This window comes from Hyperolius riggenbachi, chromosome 7 (genome assembly GCF_040937935.1).
Source record: "Hyperolius riggenbachi isolate aHypRig1 chromosome 7, aHypRig1.pri, whole genome shotgun sequence".
Taxonomy (NCBI): Eukaryota; Metazoa; Chordata; class Amphibia; order Anura; family Hyperoliidae; genus Hyperolius; species Hyperolius riggenbachi.
The window spans coordinates 298,175,380-298,194,391 of NC_090652.1; the positions used below are offsets into that span (position 1 = coordinate 298,175,380).

The following is a 19,012-nucleotide window of genomic DNA, read 5'->3' on the forward strand; positions in this document are numbered from 1 at the left end:
TCCCCCTGGTCATCTCCTCTACCGGGAACATATGTGGTATCCGTATAATCGTCATCATAGTCCTCCTGGCCAGCTGCGCTTTCCTCAGAAACCTCCTCAACTGCACCAACTTCAGGTGGTCCATCATCCACATCCACACACGTTACGTCCATACTATCGCCACCTAACTCAGACGTAGGAGGTGGTGTACCTGCGCCTTCTTCTTGTTGTTGCAGTAGTGGCTGTGAATCGTGATTTCACCACCACCACCACCAAATAACTCCTGCGAAGTGTCAAATGCAGCGGATGTGGTGCTTGATGTAGCGCTGGTGGCTGCGGGAGATGAGGTGTTCTGTGTTAAAGAGACTCCGTAGCAAAAATTGCATCCTGTTTTTTATCATCCTACAAGTTCAAAAAGCTATTCTAATGTGTTCTGGCTTACTGCAGCACTTTATACTATCACTGTCTCTGTAATAAATCAATGTATCTTTCCCCTGTCAGACTTGTCGGCCTGTGTCTGGAAGGCTGCCAAGTTCTTCAGTGTTGTGGTTCTGCTATGAACTCCCCCTTCCAGGCCCCTTTATGCACACTGCCTGTGTGTTATTAAGGATTAGAGCAGCTTCTCTCTTCTCTCTTATCTTTTACAAGCTGGATAAATCGTCCTCTGAGCTGGCTGGGCTTTCACATACTGAAGAATTACAGACAAGGGCAAAGCTGTTTGCAGGAAGAAACAAGCAGCCTGAAACTTCAGTGCATGAGAACAGGGGGAAAGAAACACACAAATGATCTCTTGAGATTCAAAAGGAAGGCTGTATACAGCCTGCTTGTGTATGGATGTATTTTCTATGTGTGGACATACTGTACATCAACCTACTTCCTGTTTTGGTGGCCATTTTGTTTGTTTATAAACAAACTTTTTAAAACCGTTTTTAACCACTTTTAATGTGGCGAGGAGCGGCGAAATTGTGTCAGAGGGTAATAGGAGATGTCCCCTAACGCACTGGTATGTTTACTTTTGTGCGATTTTAACAATACAGATTCTCTTTAAATACTCAATCACCTCCTCACGATTTTGGGAAGTGATGGCACGTGCCTTCTTCTGAGCACTGTATTTTGGGGCAGGTCCGCACGAAATCACAGCAACACCACCTCGCACAGACATGCCAGTGCCTGGTGGCCTTCCTCTGGGTCTGCCTCTACCTCTTCCTCTACCTGGTTTGTCCATTTTGTCCATCTCGGGGGGATGCTAGGTATATGCAGTGAGCTGGGTTTACTCAACACAACAGGTAGTTATGTGCAGTGATGAGGTGGGTTAAGTAAACACAACAGGTAGTAATAGGATGCAGTGAGCTGGGTTCACTCAACACAACAGGTAGTAGGTATATGCAGTGAGCTGGGTTCACTCAACACAACAGGTAGTAGGTGTATGCAGTGAGCTGGGTTTACTCAACACAACAGGTAGTTATGTGCAGTGATGAGGTGGGTTAAGTAAACACAACAGGTAGTAGGTATATGCAGTGAGCTGGGTTCACTCAACACAACAGGTAGTAGGTATATGCAGTGAGCTGGGTTCACTAAACACTACAGGTAGTAGGTATATGCAGTGAGCTGGGTTCACTCAACACAACAGGTAGTAGGTATATGCAGTGAGCTGGGTTCACTCAACACAACAGGTATTAGGTATATGCAGTGAGCTGGGTTCACTCAACACTACAGGTAGTTATGTGCAGTGATGAGGTGGGTTAAGTAAACACATCAGGTAGTAGGTATATGCAGTGAGCTGGGTTCACTCAACACAAAGCTAGGTATATGCAGTGATGAGGTGGGTTAAGTAAACACAACAGGTAGTAGGTATATGCAGTGAGCTGGGTTCACTCAACACAACAGGTGGTTATGTGCAGTGATGAGGTGGGTTAAGTAAACACAACAGGTAGTAGTAGGATGCAGTGAGCTGGGTTCACTCAACACAAAGCTAGGTATATGCAGTGATGAGGTGGGTTAAGTAAACACAACAGGTAGTAGGTATATGCAGTGAGCTGGGTTCACTCAACACAACAGGTAGTAGGTATATGCAGTGAGCTGGGTTCACTCAACACTACAGGTAGTTATGTGCAGTGATGAGGTGGGTTAAGTAAACACAACAGGTAGTAGGTATATGCAGTGAGCTGGGTTCACTCAACACAAAGCTAGGTATATGCAGTGATGAGGTGGGTTAAGTAAACACAACAGGTAGTAGGTATATGCAGTGAGCTGGGTTCACTCAACACAACAGGTGGTTATGTGCAGTGATGAGGTGGGTTAAGTAAATACAACAGGTAGTAGGTATATGCAGTGAGCTGGGTTCACTCAACACAACAGGTAGTAGTAGGATGCAGTGAGCTGGGTTCACTCAACACAACAGGTAGTAGGTATATGCAGTGAGCTGGGTTCACTCAACACAACAGGTAGTTATGTGCAGTGATGAGGTGGGTTAAGTAAACACAACAGGTGGGCTCAAAAAATAAAAAAAAAGTAGGCTACCTCATCCGCAGAGCTGAGCGGATCAGGTAGCCGCAAAAAACGCTGCTCCCGTGGGTCGCAATGGCCCACTTTCACTTGTGTGACCTCTGGGTCACGACGCTGCACTGAGAGACTGTGTGTCTCTCATAGGGCTCGATTCACAAAGCGGTGCTAACCCAGTTAGCATGCCTAAAAGACTTTAGGCATGATAACCATTGCACCATGCTGGTGAAAAGCCAGTTTAGGCGTGATAAGTTTAGGTGTGATAAGTTTAGGTGTGATAAGTTTAGGCATGCTAAGTTTAGATAAGTTTAGATCGCTTGCAAAGTCCCGCACGCAAAGCAGCGCCATTAAACTTTATACAAAGTGCACCAGTCTTTGCTAGCGTAAAACTTTTGATCAGCTGTGCACTGCGGTGCTAACGCAGTTGGCGCTTAAACTTAGCATGCCTAAACTTATCACACCTAAACTTATCATGCCTAAACTTATCACACCTAAACTTATCACACCTAAACTTATCATGCCTAAACTGAGTTTAGGCATGATAAAGGGCTTTTCACCAGGGTGCTAACTGTTAGCACCGCTTTGTGAATCAGGCCCCTAGTGTGCAGGGAGGCGGGGGAGCGGCAGGAGGCGTGGCCAAAGGGAGAGAGCAGCCCAAGTAACCCTGTAGAAATGCCGCCGGCGGGCGTTTTAAACAGGGAATTCCTCTCCCCTCTGTTTACCTTGTCGCTAATCTCGGGGGGCCATAGTGCGGCGGTGGAGGGGGGGGGGCAGAGAGCGGTAGTTGGGGGACACAGAGCCATGTCATTAGGCAGAGAATGTGTCTCTGTGTCCCATCTGCCCCCCAAAGATCCACTTCGGGTTCTCTTTAAGTAATCTAGTGGTGCCCTCAAGTAGGCAGCTGGACATGCCCCTGACTGAAGGGAGATCTGGTCAGTGGAATGCCCAGAGTTGGGTGAGTGAACTCTCATTTACACACTGCTCGGGACTCTGCGTAGGGAAGGAGGGAAGTTGCTTGCAAATTTTTGCCAAAGTAATTTTGGCATCAAAAATCCCATTTTCAATTCGAGTAAATGTTCGCGAAAAGAGGAGTGAGACGCCTTTCCATCATCAGGCGCCTGTAGACACGTGCCTACGGTGCCTTATGGTAAATCCGGTCCTACCCAGAAGCCAATGTGAACTGTCCCTTATGGTCTGGAGATCACTGAAAAATCTCCTGAACAGCTGCAAAGATCCTCTGAGACAAGTAAGAGACTTCAGAGGGGAGGGAAGACTCAGTGGAAAGGTCAGACTGATGGATAGAACTCAGGGAGAAGGGATGAAAGTTTGCCAAAGTCCAGAAAACACTTTCAGTTTTACTTAGACTTCTGCGAAATCACATGTGCTACTTATATAGGTGACACCGCAAACCAGGTCTGAAGTTATTTTAAAACGTTTGCTTTTAAGTTGCAAAACTTTGTACCCGTTTCCTGGCTCATATCAGGACATAGAGAGGATTCCTGAAAGGTTAGGCAATTCATGGCCAAGGTTTTATTAACATATACGTATGCTCATCAAAATATATTTAATTGTAGGGGGGGAGGGGTAGAGGAAAAAGAGTTGAACTTACCCGGGGCTTCTAATGGTCCCCCGCAGACATCCTGTGCCTGCTAAACCACTCACCAATGTTCCGGTCCCCGCCTCTGGTTCACTTCAGAAATTTCCAATTTTAAAGTCACAAACCCCCTGCGCGGCCGCGCCCTTGCTCATGCTGACGTCACTGGGAGCGTACTGCCCAGTTACAGACTGTACTGCGCCTGCACAGTATAAACCCGGTGACGTCATCATGAGCAAGGGCGCGGCCGCGCAGGCGCAGTGGTTTCCCGACTTTAAAGTTGGAAATTCTGGAAATGAACCGGAGGCGGGCCGGAGCATTGGTGAGTGGTTGCGCGGGCACAGGACGTCAGCGGGGGACTGTTAGAAGCCCCAGGTAAGTTCAACACTTTTTTCCCCTACCCCCCTACAGTAGTCCTTTAAATTTGAAATAACACTTTCTGACACATCTACCATCTTGTTTGAGTCACATAAGTTGTTTCAAATAATACAACAATTACAAAAAAGTACAATACATAAGGAATAAATGTGGGTTACTTTGTTTACATGGTATCAATGAGATTTAGTGCTCCACAGCAGGGTCTCAGCCTTGGGTGCTGGAGGACCTTGTCCCGGGTCTGCTCTGCAGAGATCACTGAGATTGGGTGCACTACCAAGGTCACTGAGAGATGGTTTTCTGAAGATAGAAGGGTGCATATACACACACATCCTATTTTGATTGGCCAATGATGATGGGAGGCACAGTGCAAAATGAGAGAAGACCCGGCGACCAGGAGCATATCTACAGGGGAGCAGCCCATGCAGGAGGGCCCAGAGCTGTGAGGCGGCTCCAAATACTATTTCACTCCCTACAATAAAGGGATCCATCCTTCACATCGGTTGTTTTTGTGACTACGCTTGTTATGGTTGTAAAGATCATGGTGGCCATACTTGTTTTATGGGGCCCTTAGCAAGGTATTAGATTTGGGGCCACTTTGTGGTCCTTTTGATAAGCTGAAGTGGAGAGAGGTCGAAAGAAGTGGCAAATGGGACCCTCGATGCCCACTGGGCCCCCAGCACCTGCCTAGGTTGCCTGGTGGATAATCCTGCTCTTCCCCAGGCTGTGAGGGTCACTAGGGGGAGGCAAGGAAAGTTTTGCTGGGGGGAGCCCATGATTTACATCCCTGCAGGCGACAGACCAGGTAATTGTGCTCCGCTGTGGCTGCTCTGCACAGTTTGTCACTGACTCCACCTCCTACATGGGGGGGCTAAAACCGCAGCAATATGGCTGAAGTGCCGAAGTAATGGGGTAAGGCAGGGGTCACACTGATGTGAAAAGGCAAACAATTTCACATTTTCCAAAATCCCAAATGCCGCACTTATTCTATTTCAAGGTAGACGCACTTTTTATGAGTTTGTGTGAGATCTGAATTTTGTGATTTTTATGCGTTTTAAATTCGGGGGGGGGGGGGGGGGAGTTTGCATTTTTCATGCCCAACGTGCAATGCACGTTTCAATGCAAACCAATGGCAATGCTGAACACTTTTTTTATTTTTTTTTGCAAAAAAAAAAACAAAACGTTTGATTTTGAAGTCCATTAGATACACTTTCAGGTAAATGACCTTCATTAGTATGCACAGAGAAATCACAGGGTGCAAATTTGCCTCGGAACCCATACAAACTTCAAGAAGACAAGAAAGTTTCACCAAAAAAGGCCTGAAAAATTTCGCAATTGCAAATTTGTGCAAGCAGGAAAATCGCATGAGAAGAGTGAATATTCCCCAAAGCTGTGTATGAGGATGTGCAGGACTGTAAAACGGTGGTACCACTACAATAATATTGCACTAATAGAGAATAAGTGGTATACTGCACTGAGCCACTGTTTCAGCAGTTATTTTCCTGGTTTTGAAAGGATGCGTACAAAGCACGTGACCGCTACTTAGGATGGGGTTGATTCACTAAACGAATCTAAAATGACAAATAGCACGCCTTATCAGAGTAGTTTAGCGAGCGCTACAAACAGAGCCGGGACAAGGTCCTCCAGCACCCAAGGCTGAGACACCAAAGTGCGCCCCTCCATCCCTCCCACCCGAGCCATCATACACTGATTGCTATTAGACTAAGAGGGCCACAGGGCCCACAACCTCCCCAACACCTTAATATGTAGTTATCTGGCTTGCAGTCACTGCCATGTATGCCCTTTTCTTATTTCTTTCTGCTTCATACACAATTAGGAATGACAGCTGAATGAATTTGGCGCCCCCTCCTACACTGCGCCCTGAGGCTGGAGCCTATCTTGCCTCTGCCTCGCCCCCTCCTACACTGCGCCCTGAGGCTGGAACCTCTCCAGCCTATGCCTCGGCCCAGCCCTGGGTACAAACCCGCAGGGGCTCAGGGCAGGGCGAGTGGAGCTCTCGTCATTGCCAATTAGCAGGCATAAGTTTGTAGCGCTCGCTATGCTACTCTGATAAGGCGTGTTAACTTTGATGAGGCATGTTATTTCTGATAAGGCCTGCAATTTGTCAAAGCACGGTTTAGCGAATCAACCCTGATATATTAAAAAAAAGTATTAGGGCTGGCTCACACTACCAGCACTTTACTAAGCGCCAGTCAGGGGCGGAGCTACCATGAGGCAGCCTGAATATCCTGCTTCAGACGGCAGACTACCTGGGGGTGGTGCTTGGACAGTAACGCCGTAAACAGGGGTATGGGCTTGGAGGGGGTGACACCCGCCCGTTAGAAGTGGAAAGGGGGACCGACATCATTCCCCTCTCTCCATGGTCCCCCCTCCTGTGCCCCCCTGCAGAGCTGGCGCCGCAGTGTATTTTTGTAAATCTCTCACCAGTCCATGTGACGCTTCCATGCTTCTCGGGAACCCGCTCCTCTCTACTTCCTGTTTCTCTACGCGTCATGTAGGGAAAAAGGAAGTAGAAAAGAGCCAGCTGCCAAGAAGCATGGAAGCGCCGCATGGACAGAAGGCAAATTTACAAAAACGCACTGCAGCGCCAGCTCTGAAAGGGGACTGAAGGGGGACAATGGGGTAGGAGGGAGGAATGATGTTGTTTTCACCCCTTTCAAGCCCTGAGGTGGGGGAAGCAGGGGGCAGCAGCAAGAAAAAAATTAGAACCGGCCCTGGCGCCAGCTCTTGCTAATTTAATGCTATGTGTATGTTCTCATTTGAGCCATGTGATTTTTTTAAATATACCCCATAGCATTGCATTAGCAAAAACTTTACAAATCACTGGCACTGATAAAGCGCTGGTAGTGGGAGCCAGCCCTTAGTTTAGCACATAGGACCTATTTTATTAGGGGGGTGTGGTGCAAATCTTCAAATAATTGTGGAAAGTTTTCCAGTTGCCAGACTTTAATGCTGAGGAATGGGGCTGCTGTTCTTCTGAGTTGACAAAAAATAAACAAAGTAGGATTAAATCCGTACATGTTTTAGTGGACAGCTGAGTGTGATGTGATTAGGAGGACTGCTTGTTCTGGACAGCACTGAGATCATCAGCAAGTCCATAGTGCCAACTCTCTGAGAAGAGGAAATGAGAGTTTTTACGGCATGAACAATTTTGGGGAAAAGACAAAACCCACAACACCTCCATTCACCCCACGCTTACCACCACCACACACCTCCAGCCACACCCCTACCACACCACCAGTCACACACCTACTACACCTCCAATCACCCCGCCCCCCACCACACCTCCAGCCACACCCTACCACACCTCCACTCACACCTCTATCACACTTCCAACCACACCCCTACCTCACCTCCACTCACACCTCTACCACACCTCTAGCCACATTCCTACCACACCACCAGTCACACCCCTACTACACCTCCAATCACCCGCCCCCACCACACCTCCAGTCACACCCCTACTGCTCCTCTACTCACACCTCCAGCCACACCCCTACCACCACCACACACCTCCAGCCACACCTGAAGTCACCTAACAACACCTCCAGCTACACCCTTACCGCATTTTCAGTCCCCCCCCCCACCACACCTCCAGTCACAACCCTACCACACCTCTAGCCACACCCCTACCACACCTCCAGTCACACCCCTACCACACCTCCAGCCACACCCCTATCACACCTCCAGCCACGCCCCTACCACACCTCCAGCCACACCACCACTTGTTACCGGCTCCTCCCCTAGCATAGTGCAGGCATGAGCTCCTTGTCTATAACATTGGATAATGGTAATTCGACCTTTCTTTGGCAGTTCGCCCCCCACTTATGGACCATGTAGGTTTGGTATAGCTATGGAGGTGAAGCCCCAGATTGTAAGGCTCTGCAGTTCCAGGGTTACACCACTCTAAATGGGGGACAAGGAATTGAAGTGGGTGGAGGAGGTCATGCAATTTCTTAAATATATTTTGATTGTAAAGCAATCCTGAACAGCAAAAAAGTCAAAATAAACATACAGAGGTCATACTTACCTCCTGCATAGTCTACCCATCAATCTCTTCCTCCTCTCCTGTGTCCTGTTTGTCCTTTGTGATCAATAGAATTTTCTGTCCTCCATTTCGAAAATTTCGAAAAAACAGCTTCTGGGGAAGCACTCCATTTCCCTGTAATATCGCCCACTTGAGCCATAGGGGAAAAATCTATTAACCCTTCGCACACTCACATGCAAATGTTCACACAATTGCATTCACAGATTCACTCATCCAGGCACAACTGTTATCCCTACAGCTAAATTAAAAGCCAGGGTTTTAGTTCACAGAAGAATGCATTCTTATGCTTAATCACCTATACTGCGCAGAAGTACCCAGGTAAACATAGGTGTCCTAACTCTGGCCCTGTAACATGCATAGTGCAGACATGCAAACACATTCATTGCATCAAACCTATCAATGGATTAGGAGCACACATCCTAACTTCCTCTCCTGGGAAAGACAGTGCATCTTACCAATCGCACAAGGGAGCTAATGTTATGTGTCCATGTGCACAATGCGCATACACCAGCATAAGCTGTCTGCATGCTGACAAACATACAGGGGAAGGGGGAGTGCACCGAATTGGACCCTAGCCACAGGGGTCAATGATAAGAATAAACATACATATATCCAGGCACATCGCCTCTAGTTAGGACATTAAATAAATTATTAGGGAAAGGGAGGTGCTGAAGGGGGTGTGGCTAGAAAACAGCAAAAATCTATTAACCCTTCGCACACTCACATGCAAATGTTCACACAATTGCATTCACAGATTCACTCATCCAGGCACAACTGTTATCCCTACAGCTAAATTAAAAGCCAGGGTTTTAGTTCACAGAAGAATGCATTCTTATGCTTAATCACCTATACTGCGCAGAAGTACCCAGGTAAACATAGGTGTCCTAACTCTGGCCCTGTAACATGCATAGTGCAGACATGCAAACACATTCATTGCATCAAACCTATCAATGGATTAGGAGCACACATCCTAACTTCCTCTCCTGGGAAAGACAGTGCATCTTACCAATCGCACAAGGGAGCTAATGTTATGTGTCCATGTGCACAATGCGCATACACCAGCATAAGCTGTCTGCATGCTGACAAACATACAGGGGAAGGGGGAGTGCACCGAATTGGACCCTAGCCACAGGGGTCAATGATAAGAATAAACATACATATATCCAGGCACATCGCCTCTAGTTAGGACATTAAATAAATTATTAGGGAAAGGGAGGTGCTGAAGGGGGTGTGGCTAGAAAACAGCAAAAATCTATTAACCCTTCGCACACTCACATGCAAATGTTCACACAATTGCATTCACAGATTCACTCATCCAGGCACAACTGTTATCCCTACAGCTAAATTAAAAGCCAGGGTTTTAGTTCACAGAAGAATGCATTCTTATGCTTAATCACCTATACTGCGCAGAAGTACCCAGGTAAACAAACCCCTGTGGCTAGGGTCCAATTCGGTGCACTCCCCCTTCCCCTGTATGTTTGTCAGCATGCAGACAGCTTATGCTGGTGTATGCGCATTGTGCACATGGACACATAACATTAGCTCCCTTGTGCGATTGGTAAGATGCACTGTCTTTCCCAGGAGAGGAAGTTAGGATGTGTGCTCCTAATCCATTGATAGGTTTGATGCAATGAATGTGTTTGCATGTCTGCACTATGCATGTTACAGGGCCAGAGTTAGGACACCTATGTTTACCTGGGTACTTCTGCGCAGTATAGGTGATTAAGCATAAGAATGCATTCTTCTGTGAACTAAAACCCTGGCTTTTAATTTAGCTGTAGGGATAACAGTTGTGCCTGGATGAGTGAATCTGTGAATGCAATTGTGTGAACATTTGCATGTGAGTGTGCGAAGGGTTAATAGATTTTTGCTGTTTTCTAGCCACACCCCCTTCAGCACCTCCCTTTCCCTAATAATTTATTTAATGTCCTAACTAGAGGCGATGTGCCTGGATATATGTATGTTTATTCTTATCATTGACCCCTGTGGCTAGGGTCCAATTCGGTGCACTCCCCCTTCCCCTGTATGTTTGTCAGCATGCAGACAGCTTATGCTGGTGTATGCGCATTGTGCACATGGACACATAACATTAGCTCCCTTGTGCGATTGGTAAGATGCACTGTCTTTCCCAGGAGAGGAAGTTAGGATGTGTGCTCCTAATCCATTGATAGGTTTGATGCAATGAATGTGTTTGCATGTCTGCACTATGCATGTTACAGGGCCAGAGTTAGGACACCTATGTTTACCTGGGTACTTCTGCGCAGTATAGGTGATTAAGCATAAGAATGCATTCTTCTGTGAACTAAAACCCTGGCTTTTAATTTAGCTGTAGGGATAACAGTTGTGCCTGGATGAGTGAATCTGTGAATGCAATTGTGTGAACATTTGCATGTGAGTGTGCGAAGGGTTAATAGATTTTTGCTGTTTTCTAGCCACACCCCCTTCAGCACCTCCCTTTCCCTAATAATTTATTTAATGTCCTAACTAGAGGCGATGTGCCTGGATATATGTATGTTTATTCTTATCATTGACCCCTGTGGCTAGGGTCCAATTCGGTGCACTCCCCCTTCCCCTGTATGTTTGTCAGCATGCAGACAGCTTATGCTGGTGTATGCGCATTGTGCACATGGACACATAACATTAGCTCCCTTGTGCGATTGGTAAGATGCACTGTCTTTCCCAGGAGAGGAAGTTAGGATGTGTGCTCCTAATCCATTGATAGGTTTGATGCAATGAATGTGTTTGCATGTCTGCACTATGCATGTTACAGGGCCAGAGTTAGGACACCTATGTTTACCTGGGTACTTCTGCGCAGTATAGGTGATTAAGCATAAGAATGCATTCTTCTGTGAACTAAAACCCTGGCTTTTAATTTAGCTGTAGGGATAACAGTTGTGCCTGGATGAGTGAATCTGTGAATGCAATTGTGTGAACATTTGCATGTGAGTGTGCGAAGGGTTAATAGATTTTTGCTGTTTTCTAGCCACACCCCCTTCAGCACCTCCCTTTCCCTAATAATTTATTTAATGTCCTAACTAGAGGCGATGTGCCTGGATATATGTATGTTTATTCTTATCATTGACCCCTGTGGCTAGGGTCCAATTCGGTGCACTCCCCCTTCCCCTGTATGTTTGTCAGCATGCAGACAGCTTATGCTGGTGTATGCGCATTGTGCACATGGACACATAACATTAGCTCCCTTGTGCGATTGGTAAGATGCACTGTCTTTCCCAGGAGAGGAAGTTAGGATGTGTGCTCCTAATCCATTGATAGGTTTGATGCAATGAATGTGTTTGCATGTCTGCACTATGCATGTTACAGGGCCAGAGTTAGGACACCTATGTTTACCTGGGTACTTCTGCGCAGTATAGGTGATTAAGCATAAGAATGCATTCTTCTGTGAACTAAAACCCTGGCTTTTAATTTAGCTGTAGGGATAACAGTTGTGCCTGGATGAGTGAATCTGTGAATGCAATTGTGTGAACATTTGCATGTGAGTGTGCGAAGGGTTAATAGATTTTTGCTGTTTTCTAGCCACACCCCCTTCAGCACCTCCCTTTCCCTAATAATTTATTTAATGTCCTAACTAGAGGCGATGTGCCTGGATATATGTATGTTTATTCTTATCATTGACCCCTGTGGCTAGGGTCCAATTCGGTGCACTCCCCCTTCCCCTGTATGTTTGTCAGCATGCAGACAGCTTATGCTGGTGTATGCGCATTGTGCACATGGACACATAACATTAGCTCCCTTGTGCGATTGGTAAGATGCACTGTCTTTCCCAGGAGAGGAAGTTAGGATGTGTGCTCCTAATCCATTGATAGGTTTGATGCAATGAATGTGTTTGCATGTCTGCACTATGCATGTTACAGGGCCAGAGTTAGGACACCTATGTTTACCTGGGTACTTCTGCGCAGTATAGGTGATTAAGCATAAGAATGCATTCTTCTGTGAACTAAAACCCTGGCTTTTAATTTAGCTGTAGGGATAACAGTTGTGCCTGGATGAGTGAATCTGTGAATGCAATTGTGTGAACATTTGCATGTGAGTGTGCGAAGGGTTAATAGATTTTTGCTGTTTTCTAGCCACACCCCCTTCAGCACCTCCCTTTCCCTAATAATTTATTTAATGTCCTAACTAGAGGCGATGTGCCTGGATATATGTATGTTTATTCTTATCATTGACCCCTGTGGCTAGGGTCCAATTCGGTGCACTCCCCCTTCCCCTGTATGTTTGTCAGCATGCAGACAGCTTATGCTGGTGTATGCGCATTGTGCACATGGACACATAACATTAGCTCCCTTGTGCGATTGGTAAGATGCACTGTCTTTCCCAGGAGAGGAAGTTAGGATGTGTGCTCCTAATCCATTGATAGGTTTGATGCAATGAATGTGTTTGCATGTCTGCACTATGCATGTTACAGGGCCAGAGTTAGGACACCTATGTTTACCTGGGTACTTCTGCGCAGTATAGGTGATTAAGCATAAGAATGCATTCTTCTGTGAACTAAAACCCTGGCTTTTAATTTAGCTGTAGGGATAACAGTTGTGCCTGGATGAGTGAATCTGTGAATGCAATTGTGTGAACATTTGCATGTGAGTGTGCGAAGGGTTAATAGATTTTTGCTGTTTTCTAGCCACACCCCCTTCAGCACCTCCCTTTCCCTAATAATTTATTTAATGTCCTAACTAGAGGCGATGTGCCTGGATATATGTATGTTTATTCTTATCATTGACCCCTGTGGCTAGGGTCCAATTCGGTGCACTCCCCCTTCCCCTGTATGTTTGTCAGCATGCAGACAGCTTATGCTGGTGTATGCGCATTGTGCACATGGACACATAACATTAGCTCCCTTGTGCGATTGGTAAGATGCACTGTCTTTCCCAGGAGAGGAAGTTAGGATGTGTGCTCCTAATCCATTGATAGGTTTGATGCAATGAATGTGTTTGCATGTCTGCACTATGCATGTTACAGGGCCAGAGTTAGGACACCTATGTTTACCTGGGTACTTCTGCGCAGTATAGGTGATTAAGCATAAGAATGCATTCTTCTGTGAACTAAAACCCTGGCTTTTAATTTAGCTGTAGGGATAACAGTTGTGCCTGGATGAGTGAATCTGTGAATGCAATTGTGTGAACATTTGCATGTGAGTGTGCGAAGGGTTAATAGATTTTTGCTGTTTTCTAGCCACACCCCCTTCAGCACCTCCCTTTCCCTAATAATTTATTTAATGTCCTAACTAGAGGCGATGTGCCTGGATATATGTATGTTTATTCTTATCATTGACCCCTGTGGCTAGGGTCCAATTCGGTGCACTCCCCCTTCCCCTGTATGTTTGTCAGCATGCAGACAGCTTATGCTGGTGTATGCGCATTGTGCACATGGACACATAACATTAGCTCCCTTGTGCGATTGGTAAGATGCACTGTCTTTCCCAGGAGAGGAAGTTAGGATGTGTGCTCCTAATCCATTGATAGGTTTGATGCAATGAATGTGTTTGCATGTCTGCACTATGCATGTTACAGGGCCAGAGTTAGGACACCTATGTTTACCTGGGTACTTCTGCGCAGTATAGGTGATTAAGCATAAGAATGCATTCTTCTGTGAACTAAAACCCTGGCTTTTAATTTAGCTGTAGGGATAACAGTTGTGCCTGGATGAGTGAATCTGTGAATGCAATTGTGTGAACATTTGCATGTGAGTGTGCGAAGGGTTAATAGATTTTTGCTGTTTTCTAGCCACACCCCCTTCAGCACCTCCCTTTCCCTAATAATTTATTTAATGTCCTAACTAGAGGCGATGTGCCTGGATATATGTATGTTTATTCTTATCATTGACCCCTGTGGCTAGGGTCCAATTCGGTGCACTCCCCCTTCCCCTGTATGTTTGTCAGCATGCAGACAGCTTATGCTGGTGTATGCGCATTGTGCACATGGACACATAACATTAGCTCCCTTGTGCGATTGGTAAGATGCACTGTCTTTCCCAGGAGAGGAAGTTAGGATGTGTGCTCCTAATCCATTGATAGGTTTGATGCAATGAATGTGTTTGCATGTCTGCACTATGCATGTTACAGGGCCAGAGTTAGGACACCTATGTTTACCTGGGTACTTCTGCGCAGTATAGGTGATTAAGCATAAGAATGCATTCTTCTGTGAACTAAAACCCTGGCTTTTAATTTAGCTGTAGGGATAACAGTTGTGCCTGGATGAGTGAATCTGTGAATGCAATTGTGTGAACATTTGCATGTGAGTGTGCGAAGGGTTAATAGATTTTTGCTGTTTTCTAGCCACACCCCCTTCAGCACCTCCCTTTCCCTAATAATTTATTTAATGTCCTAACTAGAGGCGATGTGCCTGGATATATGTATGTTTATTGAGCCATAGGGGAACATGGACATTACCTTGTACATCAGTTGTCCTTTCAGTTATAACTGACAGCAACCGATATAGTGGAAGAGAGCCCTAAGGCCTTCAGAGACAAGTACGACTAGATCTTGTCAGAACTGGAAGGAATCATTGTTAGAAGAAAATCATGAGCTTCTGAGAGGAACTGACAGCGAGGTAAGTATGTAATATTCATTTGCAGGTACATCATGTGTTTATTTTAACTTATTTTACTCGGTTTAGACGTAGTGGATGGGGTGTCGGGACACCCTGGAAAGAAGAGACAAAACAAAAATCGGGAGCCCAACTGGTGCAGTGTGTCAGTAACACTGAAAACAATATCACGATAAAAGGGCTACTCACAAAGGTGGGTTGCTGGGGGCAACCGAGCACAGGAAGCAGGTGGAGATAATGAAGTCCTCTCCACTCGGGGTGTCCCAGACTGGGACTGGTGGTGGTCGCTTCTTCTTTAAAAGACAATAACGGCTTCAAACATGGTCCATTTTTGAACCCCTCCCACAAAGGGGAGGGGGGTGACTAAGCACAATGAGAGTAAAGAAGCGACCAGGGGTTTATAAAACTGAGTTCAAAACAACAGTAAAAACGATAAAGGAGGTGGCTTACCTCAATAAGGACATTCTCATAGGAAAAAAGAGAATTTCATTTTCATAACAGGCAATGCGTTTCACAGGTCTAAGCCCGCTTCCTCAGGCTAATAAGAGTGCCAAAGTATGTAGATCCAGTATGCAGAGAGCGCTCCATGCCTGCTGGCAAGGAAAGAAAAAGTTTTCAGTTTTCGGCCATTATAGTTTTAAAATAATACATGCCTCCATAATTAAAACCCACGTATTGTATTTGCCCATTTGTCCCGGTTATTACACCATTTAGATTATGTCCCTATCACAATGTTTGGCGCCAATATTTTATTTCGAAATAAAGGTGCATTTTTTTCAGTTTTGCGTCTATCCCTAATTACAAGCCCATAGTTTATAAAGTAACAGTTTTATACCCTCTTGACATAAATATTTAAAGAGTTCAGTCCCTAAGGTAACTATTTATGTATATTTTTTTTTATTGTAATTTTTTTTTCTTTTTATTACAAAAAAAAAACAAAAAAATTGGAGCGTGTGGGAAGTAATGAGTTAATTTATAATGTAAAACTAGGTATTTATTTATGAAAAATGTTTTTGGATATAGTTTTACTACTTGGCCACAAGACGGCCATTTTTTGTTCATGCGACCTGTAAGCTTCCGGAAGTACGCTTACAGGAAGCACAATGAGGTTGGGAAAATCACAATGATCGCGCTGCTTCTCATAGAAGCAGCGGATCATTGCTGGGGGGCTGAGATCAACGAACGGGAATGGTTTTTCCCGTTCATTGATCTCCGGGCGAGCGGGGCGGCGGCGTGCGCGAGCGCAGACAGCGGAGGTACCACCAGGGGCGGTACGTGTTTCTACGCCCCTGGTGGTAAAGTGGTTAAAGGCCCATACCCACGTACAAAAATTGTCACCCCTAGCATCCCTGGCAGTCTGATTACAGTATATACTTGCATATAAGCCGATGCGCGTATAAGCTGAGGTACCCACTTTTCCCTCAGAAACCAAGAAAAAGTGATTGACTTGCATATAAGCTCCCTCCCCAATATAGCCCCCTCCACAGTAGCCAGATGTGCCCCCAGTACAAGTCAGCCCCCCTCCCAATAGCCATATGTGCCCCAGGAACATACAGCTGTCTCAAGAAGCCACTAGATGGCGTCATAGATATGAGACACAGCGATTGCCACACAGGAAGAATCCCCGATCATTGCACTGCTGACACGCTCCACTCCACAAGCCAGGGGGCACAGGTAGTCTTCGGCAGCACACTCTGCACACCATGTTGCAGGGGATGGGGGGGGGTACGGACACAGCAGGGAGCCAGCTGGCAAGAGCAGAATCACTAGTGCAAGATCCTTACACTCCTCTGCTAGTAACATAACCTGCTTCCCCATCCGTTCTGCTCCACTGACCGGCATATAAGCCGAGGGGGTAACTTTTCAGCACATTTTTTAATGCCGAAAAATTAGGCTTATACGTGAGTATATACAGTATGTAAAGTGGTGAATTGTTTACTAATAAAAATACTAATATAAATATAGATAGGCACAGAATCTCCCCCCCCCCCCTCAGAGTACGGGTAGACAAAGTATAGTTAACCAAACATTTTCCTCCAGTATAGGTGGCCAGAGATTGCCCCCCCAGTATGGGTAGCCACAGAGTGCCCACCTCGTATAGGTAGCCAGGCACTCCCCCTAAAGTTGCAAAGTGTTAGTACCGGCGCTAGCTTAAGATGGGTATGGCCCTTTAAATGGATATCACCTCGGTGCTGCTCTGTAAACTGGGTGGTGCCAGTATGCTAAAAATGGGGAACACAAAAGGAAAAACAGAGCGCTCCGATGGTGCGTTACCACTTTTAATAAATTAGCACGCTTAAAATCAATGCACTTACAATGTATGTGCAAGGAATGCACATTTAAGAGGCCACCAGCGAGTCCCCTCTGCGTCCTGTGCCTGGCCAGGGCTGACAGGGTCCGTGCGGATGGTGGGCAGGTATGGAGGAGGACAACCGCCGGCTCACGATCCTCTCGGCAAGCCGTCTGACGTCACTACGCGTTTCGGCGCTTAACCACGCCTTCTTCGGGTGACGCGACGGCTGAACGGCTGCCGATTTCATCATGGTGCAATGCGCATTGACCCGCCTGTTGGGGCGGAGCGGAGCGCTCCATGTAATAAAAGTTTAAAATTCAATAAAGTTTAATAGAAAGCTTGTATAAAAAAGAGGAAAAGATTTAGTAAAAAAAGGTTTTCCAAAAATTGATAACTAATTTGTGATTACGGACTTCATAAATATAAAAAAGGAACTGCAGGCTCCCGGATTATAAAAAAGGTGCCTGCGGTGTTCGATGGAACATCCGGCTTGCATAGGCTGCGTGGGACTCGCCAGTCAGCCTCAGCCAAAACATTAAAACCACAAATATTGATGTAAGAGAAGGGGGGGGAGGAGGAAGGGGTGGAAAGGGTGTATAATAGACTTGCGTTCAGCGACTATCAAGCAAGTCACTGCTCCATGCTGATAGGATAGTTCCTGGGTTTGGGAATTTAAAATATTAGACCAAATTACTTAATAATTTAATAATTCATGTGTAAAAATGGGAAGCCCAAAATGTATCTATTGGCTGTAATGTGATAGGGCTAAAAGTAGATCCAATTTAATGGAATTTTATATAAATGGATGGTAAAAATTATATATATATATATATAGGTAAATATGTAAAAAATATATATATATGGATATATGATATAATATAAAATGTTATGTAAGTAAAAACTTATATATAAATTTATATGTGTTGTATAAAATATCGAGGAAATGAAAAAAAAATTTTATATATGCAAACGCAAATAAATTAATTATTTGTGAAGGACACCTGGATGGTGTAAATGATGAATTTGAGGCTTTACGCCCGGGTGAGATCGGAAGAACTGGGCCAGGACCATCTAATCATAATGTATATTTGGGTATATGCAATAAATGTTGTCTCTGAAACAATGTGAAATAGAAGGCGGGGAAGGAAAGGACAGGGAAGGAGGGTGAGGGAAAGGGGAGGGGGGGGGGGGAGGGGAGGGGGAAATATCATGGGGGTGATGGGAAAAGGGGGGGGGGGAGAAGGGGGGGGGGAAGGGAGGAAAGGAACAGGGGAAGGAAAGAAATGATGAATGGGAACTGTTCAGGTTGTGGATGTTTGATTCTTATTCCAAGAAACTCTGGACTTCTAATTCTTCATTGAGCCCCAATGGTGCTAGAGTGTTTAGCCTAAAGATCCAGTACATCTCTCTTTCGCATAGTCTCTTGTATCTCTGGCCAGATGGTATTTCTGCTGGTATACTTTCTATACCCATGATTTTGAGACCTCCAGGGTCCGAGTGGTGGTATTTGTTGAAGTGTCTTGGGATGCTGTGTTTCTCTGACTTTGCTAAAATGTTGCACTTGTGTTCCCCGAGACGCCTTCTCAGCTCTCGGGTAGTCCTACCTACATACTTAAGCTTGCAACTACATTCTAACATAT

General features: G+C 45.6%; 1 long non-coding RNA gene across 2 annotated transcripts in view; it reads right to left on the bottom strand.

Moving 5' to 3' along the window:
- LOC137525157 (uncharacterized) overlaps positions 1-19,012 on the bottom strand; it is a 144,614-nt gene continuing 125,602 nt past the window's right edge. Inside the window, exons 4-5 of one of the 2 annotated variants that reach the window (XR_011022875.1) lie at positions 15,530-15,672; positions 1-312 (exon numbers count right to left, since the gene is read on the bottom strand). This is a non-coding gene — a long non-coding RNA (uncharacterized lncRNA). Of the gene's footprint in view, positions 313-15,124; positions 15,373-15,529; positions 15,673-19,012 lie in introns of those variants that run through there. The other variant, XR_011022876.1, reaches the window with a different exon arrangement.